At 43.3% G+C, this 19041-nt stretch overlaps 1 long non-coding RNA gene across 1 annotated transcript; it reads left to right on the top strand.

Moving 5' to 3' along the window:
• The first annotated feature begins 6434 nt into the window (after window positions 1-6434).
• Window positions 6435-15570, top strand: LOC123591188. Its single transcript, XR_006709158.1, has 3 exons — window positions 6435-6830; window positions 14004-14054; window positions 15385-15570. It is a non-coding gene; the product is annotated as an uncharacterized LOC123591188 (long non-coding RNA).
• The last annotated feature ends 3471 nt before the right edge of the window (window positions 15571-19041 follow it).

The raw sequence follows: 19041 nt of genomic DNA on the forward strand, positions 1-19041 counted from the left end.
CCTGGGAGCTAGATCTCCCGCTTACTGGGCGCATTTTCTTTAACATGTGGACGCGTCAACATGCATGCACACACACACACACACACTCGTGTCTCGTGTGGGTTGAAACCAGCTGGAATACATTTGTCAGGGAGTGCCAAGCTTCAGTCGCTCGTGGAACTTGAAATGGATCCTCCCTGTTTGCTGGGATGAGTCTTCCGGTTGTTGCTAATGTCACTGCCAGGAACGCACGAAAGTGATCATTCAATTCTCGTACATAAAGACATCGTGGGAGTCATATCTTTAAACCTATAACTCCTGGGAGAAGCAGAGGAACCAAAACAGCCTGACCTCCCTGATCAGGAGTTCCCAGCACTGTCCTCTCCCTGTGCCACCATTTAGCCACCCCGTGTGACACATACACGAGTTTTGCCTGTCATTTCCCACATGGAAAAGTATCCAACAGAGCTGCCGTGCTCATATACATGTAGTGTAAAGTGAGGGCTGGGAGAACAATTTGCTCCCAAGAAATACTCCCTTTTCAACAGCGTTAAGATGCCCTATTCACCTCATTTGTTATGGTCTGTTGGGAAAGTAAAAGTCTACCTGTCGACTCCTCTGTTGGAGTATTCAGTAGTCAGATCATGAAGCAGTGTGAGGACAATGCCTTTTTATGCAAAGGCACCCCCAGTATTAGAAGGAGGATCCATTTCTGGGTGTCAGGAAGCCTGTGTAGTATGATTTGAAGGCTCTTTTCTTCCCTGAGTCTCTCTCGACCTGAAATTGTGAAAGCCCTCGCTAAGAAAGTAAGCTCTGTAAATGCAAGAATCTTACCGGTTCTGTTTAGTATTACTGTGTCTGCATGTCATGTGACCTAGAAAATACTTGTTGAATAAATGGATGAAGGAAACCAGAAATGCTGCCATTTTGAGATTCATTTCTTTGGGTCGTCCATCAGAGCTTAGAGGCAATTATCTCTGAGACATGGGTAATGCTTTCAGCCTTCCCAACTCATGACCCTGTGGACTTTACAAACTTATTTCATCCTTCTGACCCAAGGAGACTTTTAACAATAGCATTAACTGTAGTCTTTTGTCAACAGCAAAGACAATCCCTGTTTATTGGGGAATGTAGTACGCACTTCGTAGACCTTATCTTTATTTTTCATGAGAAGACTGGGAAGAGTAGGAGTTGACTTGACAGGTGAGAGACCTGGAGCTCAGAGAAATCAAACAACTTGTCTAAAGTAGCCTAATCAGTGAGGAATAGATTTGAATACAGATTTATGTGAGATGAAGCTTGAACTTATAAGACACCAGGGGAAGGTCTCAGAGGCGAGTTAAATAAACTGTTTACTTGGAGTCACCCGATTTAAACACTATGTAAGAGTGAGGATTCCTGTTCCCGTTTTCAAAATGGGCGTTCTTTACTCTACGAAGTGTGGCCACAAGCCAGCAAAATCCTCATCAGAGAATTTAGGGAAAATGCAGAGTCTTGGACTTCACCTCAGTCCTAATCAGAATCTGCCTTTTAACAAGACCCCCAGGCAATTTGTACGCTAAGGGTTGAAAAATGCTGGCCTACTCTCAATGCAGGTTCTGAGGGGCAGAGAGGAAAATTTGGAATGTAGTCCGCACTCGGAGGAGGAAGGCCTGTCCCCATAGCTATCATATCACTGGGAATAGCAGGGAGCAGGTTGAGGGCAAGCTGAGGAGTACCAGATCTCTGACTGGACACAACAGTAGTCTCCACTTAGCACCAGAAACCCTTACTTCAGTCAGACAAGTCATCTTGGTGCAAGCATAGATTTTGTGATTAAGTCCCTATCAGGGTGGCCAGTTTGTTGGTCCTGGTTTACTTGGGGACTTTCCTGCATCTCTTCCATTGCAAGCAGACTGTGACAACTGGTCACTCTAGTCTCCATAGCTTCCTAAAGGAGTAAATGGTAAAGAGCATGTGCTCCGAAGTCAGAGGGGCAAATGTTGGCTCCACCAATTAATATTCAGGTGACTTTGGGCAAATTACTTGACATCATGGGACTTCACGGTTTCATTTTATAAAATGGGGATAATTTGAATGGTACCTGTCTCCTTCATAGTTGGGTGTATGGAAAGAGACAATGTTCTATCTATGCCTGGTATAAGCCAAGTGCTTAGAAATGTTAGCTGATCTGTTCTGAACTACATTTAGTGCTTACCGTCTTAGAATCCTAATTTTTATAGGGCCTCCAGCTCGGAGAGGGATCCTTTTATAAGAACAATTTTTCATCTTCTTTAAGCTTTCTTTTTTAAGTTTTTATTTATTTTTGAGAGAAAGAGAAAGAGAGCATGAGTGAGTGAAGGGTAGAGAGAGATGGAGAGAAAGAATCCCACAAGGGGAGAGAGAGAGGGAAAGAGAGAGGGAGAGAGAGGGAATCCCCACTCAGGCTCCACACTGTTAGCGTGAAGTCCAAAGCAGGACTCAAGCTCACCCGATGTGGGGCTTGAACTCATGGCTGTGAGATCATGACCTGAGCCAAAGTCGATGCTTAACTGACTGAGCCACCCAGGTGCCCCTCATCTTCTTCAAACTTCTTACGGTTTGCCTTGTCACCTTCTCCTAGATTGTAAGCCCCTTGAGATTATTAATAATAATGTTATCGGGGAACCTGGGTGGTTCAGTCAGTTAAGCATCTGATTTCGACCCAGGTCATGATCTCATGGTTCATGGGCTCGAGCCCCACATCAGGCTCTGTGCAGACAGAGCCAAGCCTGGAGTCTGCTTTGAGTTCTGTGTCTCCCTCTCTCTCTCTGCCCCTTCCCCACTCACACTCTGCATCTCTCTTTCTCTCAGAAAGAAATAAACATTAACAAAATTAATAATAATAATGTTATGTGGACCACCTCCTCCAAGACCAGTAGTAGGGCAGCATTTCAAGTCCTTGTTATTGTGCCAAGCGCTGTGAAAAGCAAATTGCTATCAATGGGTGAGCACTTACTCTGAGGCAGGTACTTAGGTAGTTCATGAATCCTCATGGCATCTCTATGCAGTGGGGATCGTTAGCCCCATCTTATGTATCCATCACCTCCTGACATAGGAGACATGCCCATCATTCTGGCTTCTGTGCCCAACCCTGCCAAATCTACCTTCTACACCTCCAAGGGCATGAGGTTTGTTTGTTCCTGATTACCCTGCTGGTCCTTAGTTTGGGACTTATCCTCGAGCCAGGGGCCTGGGTGGTCTTTCAGAAATCTGAGGAGAAGGTCATTAATAAGGGATCGTTTCCCCAAATTGACCTTTGATGAAAACCTCAAGCTGAAGTTCTGCCAGAGCCTTGTTTTCTCCTGCTTGAACATAGTGTCATGTGAGCTCGGGCAAGAAGTTGGAACAGTTCAGAAATGATGCAAGTGTGTTAATCTCAAAACAATCTAGAGCAAATAACTTGGTTTAATAAGTCAGAGGTATCTAATGAGGGATTAATATGCAAATAACTGTAGTGGAAGGAAATAAATTTCCGTAATGGGTCAGTTGCTCACACATCGCTTACTTTCCGATCTCTCCTGCACATCACTTTTTCAAGTAGGACCCACAAACTGACAGCCTGTAGGTCTAATATGGCCCATGGCTAAGCTTGGTTTGGGTTGCACAATGTTTTAAAACTCAGGGAGTTTACACTAAAATCTATACTTATGGATTCTCTTTAAAAATGGAAAGATCCGGAAACACGTCCACATGTTTACAACTGCCGGAGCCACTATTTCCCATCACTTTACACCAGACTGTTTTCTTCATCTATATTCTTTGTCTGACCTCTCTAGGGGTTTGTGTTTTCTACCCTGTTATGAAAGTGTCTGTTGTCATCGACAAGTCCAATGAAAGGTGGTTGTACCTGCTAGCGAGATGGGCTCAGGCAGCCTTATTTTCTAAGACGTTACCTGCCGCCAGCCCTCCATTTCTCCGCTGTGGCTGGCACCACCACGGATGGCAACTGATTCAGAAGTGGCCCATCCTGAAGCCAGAAGGGACTTCTGGCCTGGCAAAGAAAAGCTAGCAAGGGTATTCACATTCTTCACTCAGAACGTTGGAATTAGAAAGCTGAGTAACTATTGCCGACTAGTGGGGGAGAAAAGTGGAGAGACTATTAATTGCAGTTAGCATCATAGCAAGACAAAGCCCTGTGCAAGCTGAGTTACGGGGGTGAGGAAAAGCCATTGAGAGGGGAGAATATCTTTTTCACCAAAAGAGGCAATGAGAAGACACCAGGTGGCCCTGAAAGGTTGAGAGCTTAAAGCTTGATGTCATTCTCAAATCTGCTTCTGGTGAGACCCTGATATACTTGGCTTCTAATCTTTGGGTGTCCTTGAGTTAGGGGAAACTTGCCCCCACTTGTACTATATCCACCCTTCTTTTTAGGGAAATAATACCTGAATTTCCTTAAGTGAAACATCTCCCCATGAGAGAAAAGCCCATCTGAGAATGAATCCTACACATAGGGGAGAAAAGAACCCCACTTCCACCCCAAGTATTTCAGATGTTTCTCATTTTTTCCCAAAATGGTTGTGTTCTTTAAGTCTTCATTCAGCATATTTGCCTGTATTTAAGGTACCAGTGAGAAGTGCAATAGTGATGAAAATATATTTCCTAAGCATTTACTGGGTATTATCTATATACAATTCACTGTGGTGGGCACTGAGAGGGAAACAAAGATGACCCAAATCCCTACACCCAAGGAGTTTACAATCTAATGGAGAAGATGGGAATGTACATGAATCGCCTTAGCATAACAGAGAATGAAATAAACCCTGCAGTAAATACTGGCAGATGGTCAGAGTCCTTAGGGAAGGGAGGGGAGGAAGTACTTCTCTCCACTGGGGGTGGGGCAGATTAGTAATCCGGCTTCCTGGCAAGTGAGGAGAGATGATAGACGGAGAGCAATTTACAAGGAACATTGACAATGGGCAGCGTTGATGGCCATGATGGGAGGAGACAGAAAAGGAATACAAGAGAACCCCAAGCACAGCAGGACAAAAAACAAACAAGCAAAAGCAATCCCCTCCATAAGGACTTGGGGCATAGCTGAATGACAATCTATAGTTGCCATCACAGTAGCCCCAAAACTGAATATCACGAAAGACAGAGTAGGGAGAGATCATTGTGGATTTATTTGGGTGGTCAGGGAATCCTTCCTAAGGAGACTGGCCTCCAATGGAGCCTTGAATTTTATGTAGGAGTTATGGAAGGGTGAGAGGCACAAGGGCACTCCAGGTGAAAAGAACCATGGGAGCAAAGGCAATGGAAGCTGAAGGAGTCATGCTTTGTCCTGTCAGGGGCAGAATGTGTATGTTCGTGGGGAGAGAGGAGTGAGCCACCAGCCTTACTGCAGTTGATAGTTCACAGCAGAGAGTGGTAGAAAAATACGGTTGATAAGGCCGTCTGGGGCCAGCCTGTGCAAAGCCTTGGATTTCAGGACAAAGGGTTTGGACTTGATCCTGGAGACAGTGGGAGCCAGAGAAGACTGGGGAAAGGGGTTGACTTGATGAAAGAGTTCCTCATTCACTAAAGAAAAGCACCAGCACAGCTCATTTTTCTCCTTAGAAAACAATCTCAGAATTTAGCTTTAAATGCACCCCCAACTCTGTGAAAAGCATATACCAGCCCCTGCACGGCTCCCAGGGGAAGTTCATGAGTTCAGACTCAAAGCACAAGATGTGTTTTATTTGGCATTTAAGCGTGTCTATGGGTGATGTGTGTCCTCAAATGAGGACAGACTGATATGATTAAAAATTTCATATCGGTTATTTTGACTCTCTCATGCCTTTGCTCTCCACTGTTTAGCCTCTGACTCCTTCACTTCTGGATATCCAGAGGAAAATGGCTGTAAGATCAGAGACTTTCTTAGTAGCATGTGTGGTGCAGATTCTCAGGTTAAGGACTCTGTAGGAATTAACTGCTGCTTTCTCAAGCTTTCTAAGTTCATTTGGTCTTTAGAGTCTAGGAATACCTCACATCGCGTCTGGCACTTGGCAGGGATACAACTAGAACTAATTGGTAACGATGTTTATGATAGTACGGTTTTAAATGGAAATGGAAACCTACTTAAATTTTATTAAACCTAATTCACCTATTTACGTACTTCTTCTCTCCTTTCTTTCTCCCTTTCTTCCTGCTCACTGTTTCTTCATTTCTCTTTCCTCCTTTTTCTTTTTACTTTCTATCTCCTTGTAACTTTCTTTTTCCTTACAGGAACTGGGAAAGACAAGGGTGTGTGGGCGGCCATGGCTTCCCTCCAAGGAAAGTGTGAGGCTTTGGGCAAAATAGATCTCTCATTTCTTCCAAACATAGGTCTAATCTGAACTGTCTCCAGGCTCCAGTCTCCAATCCAACTTCAGTGGTTTCAGTTGGACTCCATGAGAAGGGACCCCAGGGATGCTGTGTCGTTAGTCTTGTCTTGGAGAAAACCAGCTTTCTACGCACCTACTTGTTTCACAGATTGGGGCACCCACATTCCCTTTCCTCACGTCACTGGATCCCAAGAGACTCTTCTGAGTGAAATGCCTTGCTGAAGAGAAGCAGGACTTCATTAAGAGTTTGATTTATCCCCAAATGATCTATTGTTATGCATCAAACATGTTTTCCCTACGAACCAGTTGGCAGGGAGCACACAGATAAATTACTACAAGATGTAACCAGACAAGCTGTTGAAAAGGGAAATGGCTCTCTGTGTGTGGAACTCAGGAGAGCACATCTATAAACATGTGTTGGGAAATCAATTCAGTGTAACTTTGTTGGAAGGAATGAGCTGCTGCCCCCAAACTACCAGCTTGCTGTGATAGCTAACTGTTTTTTTGAGGTCATCGTCCGTTGTCTCAGTGGTGAGTATGGAAACACAAGGGTAAGACCTACTCTGAAGTGTCTTCCAAGGGGAGTAGGTACTGGATTATCCGTAGGCAGTTGTGAGTTCTCTCCGTAGGTGCAAGTCATGTTGGCTAACCTTGTTTTGCTGGAGAGAATGGGTTAGAGGGATTCTATCTGCATAAACAGTATTCAGTTGATGTAATGACAGATTTCAAAAGAATAATGCTAATCATCTAATCTCATCTTATCTCATCTAATGCTCTAGCACAATGCTATACAGTTTGATATGCAAGAAAAAAACCCTGGAAATGGCATGGAGAGGGAGGTAATAAATCCTGCCTGACCATGTGGTACTTGCGTGTCTGCGATTCTTGGAAAGTTCCTCAACTTCTCTGAGATCTCCCCCTCTTGTGTAAAGGAGAATAGGTATACACTACTTGCCTTACAAGTTGTTTTGTTTTAACACAGGCAGCATGCTGTATAACTTCATCGCGGCTAATTAAATTTAAATGAGTTGAATTAAATACAATGAAAACTTTAGCTCCGTTTCAAATGCTCAAGAGCCACATGGGGCTTGTGGCTACTATATCGGGTAGCACAGATATTGAACACTTCCATTATTGTGGAAAGTTCAATTGGACGGTATATTCTAGAGGATACCAAACACAAAGAAGGTACTTTATACATAATTGTTGCTTCCTGCTTCCTAGTTTTCAAAGCACTTTCATACCTAGGGCCTGACTGAAGGACTACCTGTACGGGAAAGGTGGAATGCCCTTTGACAGTCTCTTGGACAAGACTGTCTCTCTCTATGGTGTTCTAACCTGGCTCAAGGCCACAAAGCATGGTGATTGCTGGAAAATTGGAGAATGTGCAAAAGAGAGGATTTATAGGCCTTTAGTGACAATGCATATGTATATTCCAAATGTATGTGTGAGAGGCTTTGGCTCCAACCGCGTAACCCATCTTAGTAGAGGTAACAATGACAGTAGAAATGAAGCAGAATCAACAACAACGAAACCAAACAACCTTGTAAGAATAACCGTCAAATACTCGTGCTTTAAACGTGATGTGAAGAGTCTAAGGGGACTGATGCGAACACGCTTATGACCCTCCTGATGTTTCATTTAACTGCCTTGGAACTAAACACCTCAGAGTAGATGGAGGTTGCCCCAAGATGTGTAGCTGAGGCTTAAGGAATTTCTTCAAGGTTAAAGCAGGGTTATTACAAATTTGCTTCCATTTGTTTGAGGACCATCTTGACTTTCTAGGGTGAGTCACACACATCTTTGCTGCAGCTGATGGGACTGTAGCATGATGAGAAGGTCCTCTCATGCTTCAGAGCATATTTCTTGGCAGAAACAGAAGCAAGCACATGGTACAGATGCCCTCCATATGCAGAAGGGGGGAAAGAACAAAAGTAATAGCTATGTTTATTGAGTGCTTATTACGTTCTATTCATATTATGTAGGTCATCTGAATCAGTCTCCGCTATAGACTTACCAGGTAAAAACTATTAATATTCTTATTTTATAGATGAAGAATTGAGGCACCAAATGGTTAAGAACTCCCCCAAGGTCACAAGCTAATAAATGGTGGCGCCAGGACTTTGACCCTGGGTGGTTAGCAAAAGTTCTTGTTCTTAACCATTGTTTTCTGAGGCCTATTAAGGTAAAAGAGAGAGAGAGAGAGAGAGAGAGAGAGAGAGAAGAAGAAGAAGAAGAAGAAGAAAGAAAGATGAAGAAGAATAAAGAATTCTTTTACAATATTTGAAGTTTTCCTTCTATAGTTTTTCTGGCTGCTGTAGGAAACAGCTGTAGATACTAAAGAAAATTATAGTATCAAAAATGATGATGAAAACACTTTTCTAGATAAGGCAATTTATAGATTTATGAAAAACAAGCATTTCATGACTAGATGAAGATAATAAATGAAAATGAAACAGTGAGGTCATTTTTTTCTTTGAAGGTATGGAATCCCTTTTTGTCTTTAATATGTGCCATGTGAATAGGAGCACTTAGATGGGAGGGTGCACAAAGTGAGACCTTAGGCCAGATGCCTGCTTTTGTCAATAAAGTTTTATTGGAACACAGCCACACCCAATCACTTATGGATTATCCATGGGTAGAATTGAATATATGTGTGGCCCACAAAATCTAATGTATTTACCATCTGGCTCTTTACAGAAAACAACTTGCTGATCCCTGACTTAGAAGACAGAAAATAGAATTATATTCTGAAAGCAGATCTTAGCTTATATCTGTTATTTTCAGTAGACTCAAAATGTAGAACTTCAATGGTACATTATTAATTCAATTTAACACTGCTTAGTTTTAGATGGCCCAAAACTGCAAATAAGGGGTTTACAGATCAAAGGGCGAACACTTAGAATAAAGCATCGTTGCAGTTCTTAGTTTGAAAGCCAAAGGCAATTCCTAACTAAGGTAGAATGAGTACTCTGTGATCTTCCAACCCTCTGTCCATTCCTGTCTGATAGTTCTAATCACAAATAATCATCATGATTGGGGCGCCTGGGTGGCTCAGTTGGTTGAGCTACTGACTCTTGATTTCCACTCAGGTCATGATCTCACAGTTGTGAACAGTGGTGAAATTGAGCCTTGCAGTGGTCTCCACGCAGAATATGGAGCCTGCCTGGGATTCTCTCTCCTTCCCTCTCTCTCTGTCCCTTTCCAACTTGCTCTCTTTATGTCTCTCTCTCTCTCTCTCTCTGTCTCTCTCTCTCTCAAAATAAATAAAAAGGCTTAAAAAAAAACACAAATAATCATCATGATTATTCTTGATGTTGTTTCACTTTCCTTTCTGGGTTTCTTTTCTTTTCTTTTTTTTTTAATTTTGTTTTAATGTTTATTTATTTCTGAGAGAAGGAGAGAGACAGAGTGTGAGCAGGGGAGGGGCAGAAAGAGAGGGAGACACAGAATCTGAAGCAGGCTCCAGGCTGAGCTGTTGGGGCTCAAACTCACTGAACCGTGAGATCATGATCTGAGCCAAAGTCAGCTTAAGCGACTGAGCCACCCAGGTGCCCCTCCTTTCTGGGTTTCTTGATAACAGAAGATTGGTTTTTGTACCCTGGTGCTTAGCAGTGATTGTCACATAGTAGTAGCTGAATAAAGAGCTCTGTGGCAAAAAGTTGAAGAATCAAACACAGGAAGAGAGAGCAATGTGGCCACAACAGAGGTTTGGGCAGAATCCTCTCTCGAAGACAGAGTGAACTAGCAGTAAATTCACAAGAATCACAGCATCACTGCACAACCCAGGGGGAGGCAGGTAATCCTGGCTGACTTCTACTGATTACAAATTATGTGCCATAGATGCACTCCCCTCAGCTTCTTGCAACCATTTGCTTCCTTAATCTTCACAACTCAAGGAAATCGTTTACTCTCTTAATTCCACAAGGGAGAAAACTGCAGCTCAGAGAAGTTTAATTCTCTGAACCACTATACACAGCTAGAAAATGAGAGAAACAAGTTTAGACCTAGGGAGTCTGAATCCAGAGACAAAACTGGTAATAATTATGCTATATTGGTCTCTCTGTGGCTGTATATATAACCTCATCTTCCTCAGTAGTTTTCCAGATTCCATGGGGAGCTGTTCCCTGAAAATGTGTGTTTCCACTCTTCTAATGAAAACCAATAGTCCAAATCTAGTTTGTTGTTTAGCTATTCATTTTACAGCCAAATCACTAGTAACTGGCCTCTGTCTAGTAAAGCACATCATTTGATCAGGGATAGTCATACTATATTGTCTTTGTACTTCCAGTACTCCTTAGGAATGCCCTATCCAGTTACGCTGTGTACTTAAAGATATATTATTTCAGGCGCACCTGGGTGGTTCAGTCAGTTAAGTATCCGACTCCCGATTTCAGCTTAGGTCATGATCTCACGGTTTGTGAGATCAAGCCCCATGTCCCTTTGAGCCTATTTGGGACTCTCTCTCTCTGCCCTTCCCCCTCCCAATAAATAAATAAATAAATGTTAAAAAGTATAGAGAGAGTATATATATTATTTCAAATGTAGAAAAACTAGAAAAGCTTTACATATAGGTTCTTGAGATTCCAATTTCAGTCTGAGGTCCATAACATTAATATCACCTGGAAGCTTGCTAGAAATACAGAATCTTAGGGGAGCCCTGGTGGCTGCATCGGTTAAATGTCCAACTTGATCTCGTGGTTTGTGAGTTTGAACCTTGAATCAGGCTCTGGGCTAACAGCTCTGAGCCTGCTTCGGATTCTCGGTCTACCACCCCTACCCCCACCTCGCTGCTCCCTCGCTCCTGCTCTCTCTTTCTCAAAAATAAATAAATAAACATTTTTTAAAATATTTAAAAAAATAATAATTATAGACTATTAGGCCCCACCCCAGGCCTATTAAAACAGAATCTGCATGTTAACAAGATGGGCAGGTGAATCTTACCAGTTTAAAGTCTGAGAAACGTGGCCTGTGCCACTACAGTATGATTATCATTGGTTCTCCAAAACAGATACTACTTTAATACCTACAGAAATAATAGGAGTCGAGCTGATAAAACCTTGATATGCGGAGGGTAAAGGCCCCATCCTTGCAGTGAAAAGAGCTAGTTGTTCATAGCCTTGACTGCACAATAGGATCGCCTAGGGAGATTTAAAAACCCCAGAGCTCTTCAGGATCTTTCGTGGTTCCACTCGAATTTTAGTTTTGTTTTGTTTTGTTTTTCTATTTCTGTGAAAAATGTCTTTGGAATTTTGACAGGTATTGCACTGAATTTATAGATGGTTTTGTGTAGTACAAACAATTTGATAGTATTAACTCTTCTGATCCATGAGCACAGGATGTCTTTCCATGTATTTGTGTCTTCTTCAGTTTCTTTCATCAAAGTCTTACAGTTTTAGTGTACAACTTTCTCATTTCATTGGTTAAATTGTTCCTAAGGATTTTATCGTTTTTGATGCTATTGTAAACGGGGTTGCTTTATTTCCTTTTTCAGATAGTTTGGTTTTCTGTATAGAATCACAACTAATTTTTCCATGTCAGTTTTGAATCCTGAAACTTCACTGAATTCATTTTTTAGTTCCAACAGTTGTTTGGTAGAGTCTTTACGATTTTCTTTCTTTTTTTTTTTTTAATTTTTTTTTTTTTTACATTTATTCATTTTTGAGAGACAGAGCACAAGCAGAGGAGGGGCAGAGAGAGAGGGAGACACAGAATCTGAAGCAGGCTCCATGCTCCCAGCTAGCAGCACAGAGCCTGGCCTGGGGCTCCAACTCACAAACGTGACATCACCTGAGCCCAAGGCGGACGCACAACCGACTGAGCCACCCACGCGCCCCTATGATTTTCTATAAGATCACGTGGGGCTCCTGGGTGGCTCAGTCGATTGAGTGTCTGACTCTTGGTTTAAGTTCAGGTTATGATCTCACGGTTTGTGAGATTGAGCCCCACATCAGGCTCTGTGCTGACAGCTCGGAGCTGCTTGGGATTCTTTCTCTCTCTCTATTTCTCTCTCTTGCTCTTCCACTCTGCCTCTATCTCTCTAAAAAGAAATAAATAAATGTTAAAAAAAATTTTTTTTAGATAGAAGATCATGTCATTTGTCATGACATTTGATCATGTCGTAATTTTACGCCTTTTCCCCAATTTGGATATATTTTATTTTATTTTATTTTATTTTATTTTATTTTATTTTCTATTTGTCTTTCCTGAGTGTTCTGACTAGGATTTCTAGCACTATGTTCAATAGGAATGATGAGGGTGAGCACCCTTGTCTCATTCCTCATCTTAGAAAGAAAGCTTTCAGCCTTTCACCATCAAATATGATGTTAACCTCGGGCTTGTCATATAGGCTTTTATTCTGTTGGAGTATGTTTCTTCTATATGAATTTTCACACTTTTATTTCTATGCCATATCATCTATCTATCTATCAGCAAAATATTTGTTTGTTTGTTTGTTTGTTTGTTTGTTTTTACGTTTATTTATTTTTGGGACAGAGAGAGACAGAGCATGAACGGGGGAGGGGCAGAGAGAGAGGGAGACACAGAATCGGAAACAGGCTCCAGGCTCTGAGCCATCAGCCCAGAGCCCGACGCGGGGCTCGAACCCACGGACCGCGAGATCGTGACCTGGCTGAAGTCGGACGCTTAACCAACTGCGCCACCCAGGCGCCCCATATCAGCAAAATATTTGAATAGACATTTTTCTGAAGTCCAAAGGACACATACAAATGGCCAATAGGTACATGAAAACGTGTTTAACATCACTAATCACTAGGGAAACGCAAACCAAAGTCACGATGAGACATTACCTCATACGTGTTAGAATGGCAAGGCAAGAGAAACAAATGCTGGTGAGGAGGTGGAGGAAAGGAAACCCTTGTGCACTGTTGTTGGGAATGCAAACTGGTACAGCCACTGTGGAACACAGTATGCCGGTTCTTCCAAAAATTAAAAATAGAAATACTGTGCCTTCCATAGTTTCCACTTCTAGCTATAGAAAGGAATCCTCTGATTTTCTTTTTTTTTTTTTTTAATTTTTTCAATCTTTATTTTTGAGAGAGAGAGAGAGATAGAGACAGAGCACGAGTGGGGAAGGGGAAGAGAGAGAGAGGGAGACACAGAATCCAAAGCAGGCTCCAGGCTCTGAGCTGTTAGCACAGAGCCCCATGCGGGCTCATGGACCCCAAGATCATGACCTGAGCCGAAGTCAGACGCCTAACCGACTGAGCCACCCAGGCACCCAGGAATCTTGTGATTTTCAAAAGTTTATGTTACATCTCTTCCCATTTATGAAAGACCTACATCATTACTTGTTCTTGCAAACTGAAAGAAATCCGAAGAGGATTTTCGCTTTTTCAATAAAAGCAAGAAGCAAATGTAGCATTCAGCGTTTGTTTCGCAAGCTGTTCTGCAGCCAGCTGCCCACCCCGCGCAGCAAAACGGTGGCCTTGCCCATCCCCTTCCACACTCAGCATCTCAGCACCAAGCCCCCAGAGTTTTGCACTGTGTCTGTGAGTACCTGTTCTTTCTCTGCACTTATTTTGTGCCTTCGTTAGCAAGATGTGTGTTCTAAAATATTAAAAAAGCTAAAAGAGGTTATTTTTGGGGTCTGGGGATGCTCAAGAATATTTTCATGCGAATTAATAGTAATTGCTTTTTCACTTGATGCCATTTCAGCTTACTAAAGAAATGTCTTACTTTCAGATGGCTGGGGAAACCTGTATCTGAAGGGAAGGAAGTCACTGCCTCATAAAGGTATCTGCACCCTCTGTTTATATTATTCTCAGCAGTAAAGACATGAAAACAACCTCTGTGTCCGCTGACAGACGAGTGGACACATACACACAATGGAATATTATTCGGTCATAAAAAGAAGTAAATCCTGCCAGGATGGGTGAATCTTGATGGCATTACGCTAAGTTCAATAAGTCAGAGAAAAATACTGTGTGATCTCACTTATATGTAGAATCTGAAAAAAGCTGAACTCATAGAAACAGAGGAGATTGGTGCTTGTAGGGCCTGGGGATGGGGAACATGAGGAGATGGTGTTTATATTTCCAGTTACAGGAGGAATACGTTCTGGGGATCTAACGTACAGCAGGGCGACCATAGTTTAAGATACTGTATTATAGACTTGAAAGCTGCCAAGACAGTGGATCTCACATGTTCTCACCATAATAATAATACAAAGAAGAAAAAGAATGGTAGTTATGTGAGGTGAAGGATATGTTAGCTGATCTTATTGTGGTAAGCATTTTGCAGTATATACATGTATCAAATCGTCACATTGTACACCTTCAACTTACACGACGTTCTCTATGCCAATAATATCTCAATAAAGCTAGGGAAAGAACCAAACCCAGACCCCAGGCTGCTTACAATACTAATTAATTCAGAATCTCTGGGGGTGGGATCGAGGCATCAGTACTTTTAAAGGATCCCTCGGTGGTTCCAATATGCAGCAAAAGTTAATCCTTCTCTTGGAGATGGGTTATTGACTGTGAGAGAGGTGTGAATGTGATTCCATTTGCCTTGAGTCTTTTCACATGAGATTGTCTTTCTATCTGATCCCCTTTACCCCGGGGAACTGCTGACAAAGATTCCCTCCTTAACCAGACTTTAATCAGATTCCTCTAAGCCCTCTGCTTGACTAGACTGACTGGAGCTTCCGCCTCTGTCCTTGTAGAGCCCACTTTTAGCAAGAATCCTGCCAAGTCAGTTTAGCCAGGATCCCTCCCCTCAATATCTGATCACCATCCTCATCCCCTACCATTCCCAGGTGACATCTGATCACCTTGACCTGCCTTCAGCAAGAATCCTGTTTGGTCAGTTTAGCCAGAATTATCCTACCCCTCTGGGTAGTTTTCCATCCACCGACCTCCGTCCAGCTCCTTGGTTATATCCCCGCTCCCTTGACTATTCAGACTTGAACCTGACGTCTCCCACTGCAGAACCCACACTGCAGTGGTCCCCCTTGAAAAAAGTCTTCCTGGCCATCTTTAACAAGAGCCAGGATGATTTTTCTTCAACAGGTACTACCCACCCTTCATGTCTCACTGTAAACCTAAAATTCTTTTTCTTCTAGGAGGTCTGCATTAGATGCCTCTCCTACGGGCTCTCAGCACTCCGTCTACTCCTCTTAATCGCTGTTGTTAATTTCCTGTGCACTTTTCTCCGTGTTCCATTTGATCCTAAATGTCATGATGGTAACACTGCATCCACTGTGTTCAACATGAACAGCAGCAGCAGCAATTAAAACTCATTACATCGCTGACTGTGTGTCTCTCCCTGTGCGTGTTATCTTGGCTAATCTGTTTTAGCTAATCTGTGCCCATGTCACAGCTGACAGTCTAACGATGGGAAAATTAATTAACTTGCCTCAGGTCACACTGCTAGGGAGTCCTTAGGCCAAATTCAGTTCCTGGCACATAGTAGGGTGTTCAGTAAAGGTTGGTTGAGTCAAAGAATAAATGTATGAGTTACTTTCCTCTCCAGTCTGCCCACACCTTCCCTGATGGGATCGAAGCCACCCTGAGATTCCTTTCCCCTACCCCCCGCCCCCATACTCAGGATCCAGCCCTCATATCTTCCAAGTTCTCTGCCACAAAATAGATGGCCTGAAAGTCCCGATCTTTCTACGGATGAACAGTAGCAACTGCTGACAACAGGGCTAGTATTCTGGCTTGTTTGACAAAGTGTGCTTAAAGGAAAAATAAAATGAGAGGAGAGACCACGTGTGTAATATTTGCCAAAGTGTGTACCTTCAGCTTACAGTTTCAAGCTGCTTTCCAACCTGAAGCCTGAGGACCCAGGTGGGAAGGGTAGGGCATGGAAGTGTTACGAAGGACCTTTACATCCTCAGACATGCCACGCATTTTCTGAAAGTGGAAATAAACATTATTCTCCATTCCTAGGTGACTATTGGATTGTAATGCTTTCATAACCAATAAAACGTGAGCTCATTTAAAATTATTATCGAATCCACATTAATTTCCCATCATCTTACTCGCTAAGTACACCCAGAAGCACAGATACATTTTGGGAGGTCCACTGGGATTTTTGAAGTTATTAGTGGTAATAAAAATCTAAATATTTATTGACTGGGCCTTGTATTGTAGGTGCAGATTACCTCACTTAATTCTCCATCAACCCTCTGAGGTAGGTATTATTATTCCCACTTTAGACAAGAGGAGTATGGCACCAAAAGAAGTCCATGGAGGCTCAGTCCCTTGGGGGTTTGTGCAGAGGATGCTAATACTTGTACCCAGACACGAAGGAGGGTCCTCAGATGGGCTGACAGTGTCTAGAATTTGGGGGTGGATAGCAATCCAAGGAGGAAGTACGTGCCCAGAAAATTAGCAGGGGCTACAGGAGTCATCTTGGCAAATGAAACGAGAATAGGGGTGCCTGTCTGAGGCAAAAGGTGATCATCTTGGGTGGAGTGGGGAGAATATGTAAGGGACCTGTGGCCTCCAGTGCCTGGGAGGAGTGATTTATATTTAGTCAAGAATTCATTGAGTTCCTACTGTGTTCCACGCACAGTGCGAGTGGCTGGGATGCGGTTCTGAGTCAGAGATGTCGTTTCTGTCTTAGTGGGAATTGTTCAGAGAAATTACTCAAGTATCAACATAATACGTCATTTTAAAACTGTGACAAGTGTGATGTAGGAAAGGCACGGGTGCCATACAAATATACAGTAGGGGGAATTTGGGTTTGTTGGTGGGGGGATCCAGAAGGTTTTCTTGAAGAAGTGACTGGAGAGAGGGAAGAAGAGTGAGCATTCCTGGCAGAGGGAACAGCTTGTGCAAGGGTCCTGAGGTGGGAGGAAGAGGATGCAGAAAGAAAGCCATTATGTCTAGAGCCCCGTATGCTGAGAAAAACACCTCTGTCTCTGAAGAGCTGGGGCTCTTTGGATAAGGGTCTCAACCCTGAAGAACAAGATAGGGAATGAGCCATTGGGAATTGTGTCCAAGCCAAGACTGGAAGGATTAAGCCATTGAACTATGTGTCTGAACTTCCTCAACATATCCCATAGTAGGGATGCAGGTAGTCCCAACGTAGTTCTCACTACCTTGCCTGGAGGGTTTGCGGGTGGCAAATACCCTAATGAGGGGCCAGGAAAATTGGGTTTCAGCCCTATTTCTACCTCCTTTTCAATTAGGAACCATTGGGGCCCTACTTGGCCCTGGGACGCTATGAGATTGCACGTTGAGTGATTCTTGCACAAGCTGAAATTTTTGCAACATTGGTTTACAGCCACGGCCTTCAACCTTAGCTGCGCGGGAGCCTCACCTGAAGGGGCTTTAAAATTACTGCTGCCTCAGCCCGATGCCTATGGCTTCCGATTTAATTGCTGGGAGTACAGGCTGAGCATCAAAAGTTGTAAAAGCTCCCCGGGTGATTCTAATGTTCAACCAAGTTTGAGAACAACAGCTTTAGAGACTAGTTCCCAAATGTCAGCTGTATCAGAAGTGCCTGGAGGACTTGTAAAGAAATCTCTAGTGTGACTGGTACCGCTACGGAGGCTGCTGGTGCTGCAGAGAAGCCTGAGGCCGTGGGCTGCATCTGGAGCCCGCACAGGACCGTCTGTCACCGTCCAGTCACTCTGCCAGCCAAGCACCAGTCAGGCGCATTGAGTTCTTGTGATGGTTTTCCTGGCCATGTAACTGTCCTTTCTTGCAAAGCTCTGTAGTGGTGAGGTTGAACCACCTAACCCTTTGAAGACATTCAGACGAGCAGTGATTCCCCAGCTTCCTCAACAGTGTACCCCATTTCCTGGCACACTTACCACTGAAGGTGAATTCTCCTGTTTTCAAAATTTATTTTTAGAGAGAGAAAGCACACGCAAGCAGGGGAGAGGGTCAGAGGGAGAGAGAGAGAATCTGAAGCAGGCCTCACAGCGTGGAGCCCCACATGGGTCTCGATCCCATGACCTGAGCCGAAACCAAGAATCAGATGCTCAGCCCACTGAGCCACCCAGGAGCCCCCACATTCTCCTTTTTAAAGAAGAAAGTTTTGGTGGAGAATTGCCCAACAAGGAAAGGACGTGCGGCTATTAAGATAGTAGTAACATTAACAAAATCATGGCCATGGAGGAAATTAAACTTACACAGAATGTCCATGAGGAGGCTTTGAGTCCTAATATTTCAGCAAGACGGTTCAAGATGGCTGTGTAGGAAGATCCTGAAGCCATCTCCTTCCACGGACACAAAAAATCAGCTACATATGAACGTGTTCCCTATGAAAAAGACCTGAAAACTACCTGAATGAGCTCTAACACAACAAAGGGTAAAAGGGACACATCGAGATGGGTAGGAGAGGCAGATACGTGGCAACCCTCAGGGGAGAGCTCAAAAATATGGAATTAATCCCTGAGGAGTGAGGGGTTTCTGCCCCACACCGGGCACCCAACCCCAACCCTCGAGACTGCACCCGAAGAGATGAGCCCCCAAAATGTCTAGAGTGGCAACCTACACAGCGTACATCCAGGAAAGCCACAGGGCATAGAATTCACCCAAAAAGGGCAGCAAAAAGAAAAAAAAGAGTTTTAAAAAGCGAAGGTAGCCTAAGAGACTTGGGGACAGCATCAAGTGTAATAACTCACATTATTATAGGGCTCCCAGGGGGAGAAGAGAGAGAGAAAGGGGCAGAAAACTTATTTGAAGAGCCAATGGCTGAAAACTTCCCTAACCTGGGAGAGAACACAGACATCCAGATCCAGGAAGCCCAAGAAGTTTCAAAC

The sequence above is a fragment of the Leopardus geoffroyi genome, chromosome B4 (genome assembly GCF_018350155.1).
Source record: "Leopardus geoffroyi isolate Oge1 chromosome B4, O.geoffroyi_Oge1_pat1.0, whole genome shotgun sequence".
Taxonomy (NCBI): domain Eukaryota; kingdom Metazoa; phylum Chordata; class Mammalia; order Carnivora; family Felidae; genus Leopardus; species Leopardus geoffroyi.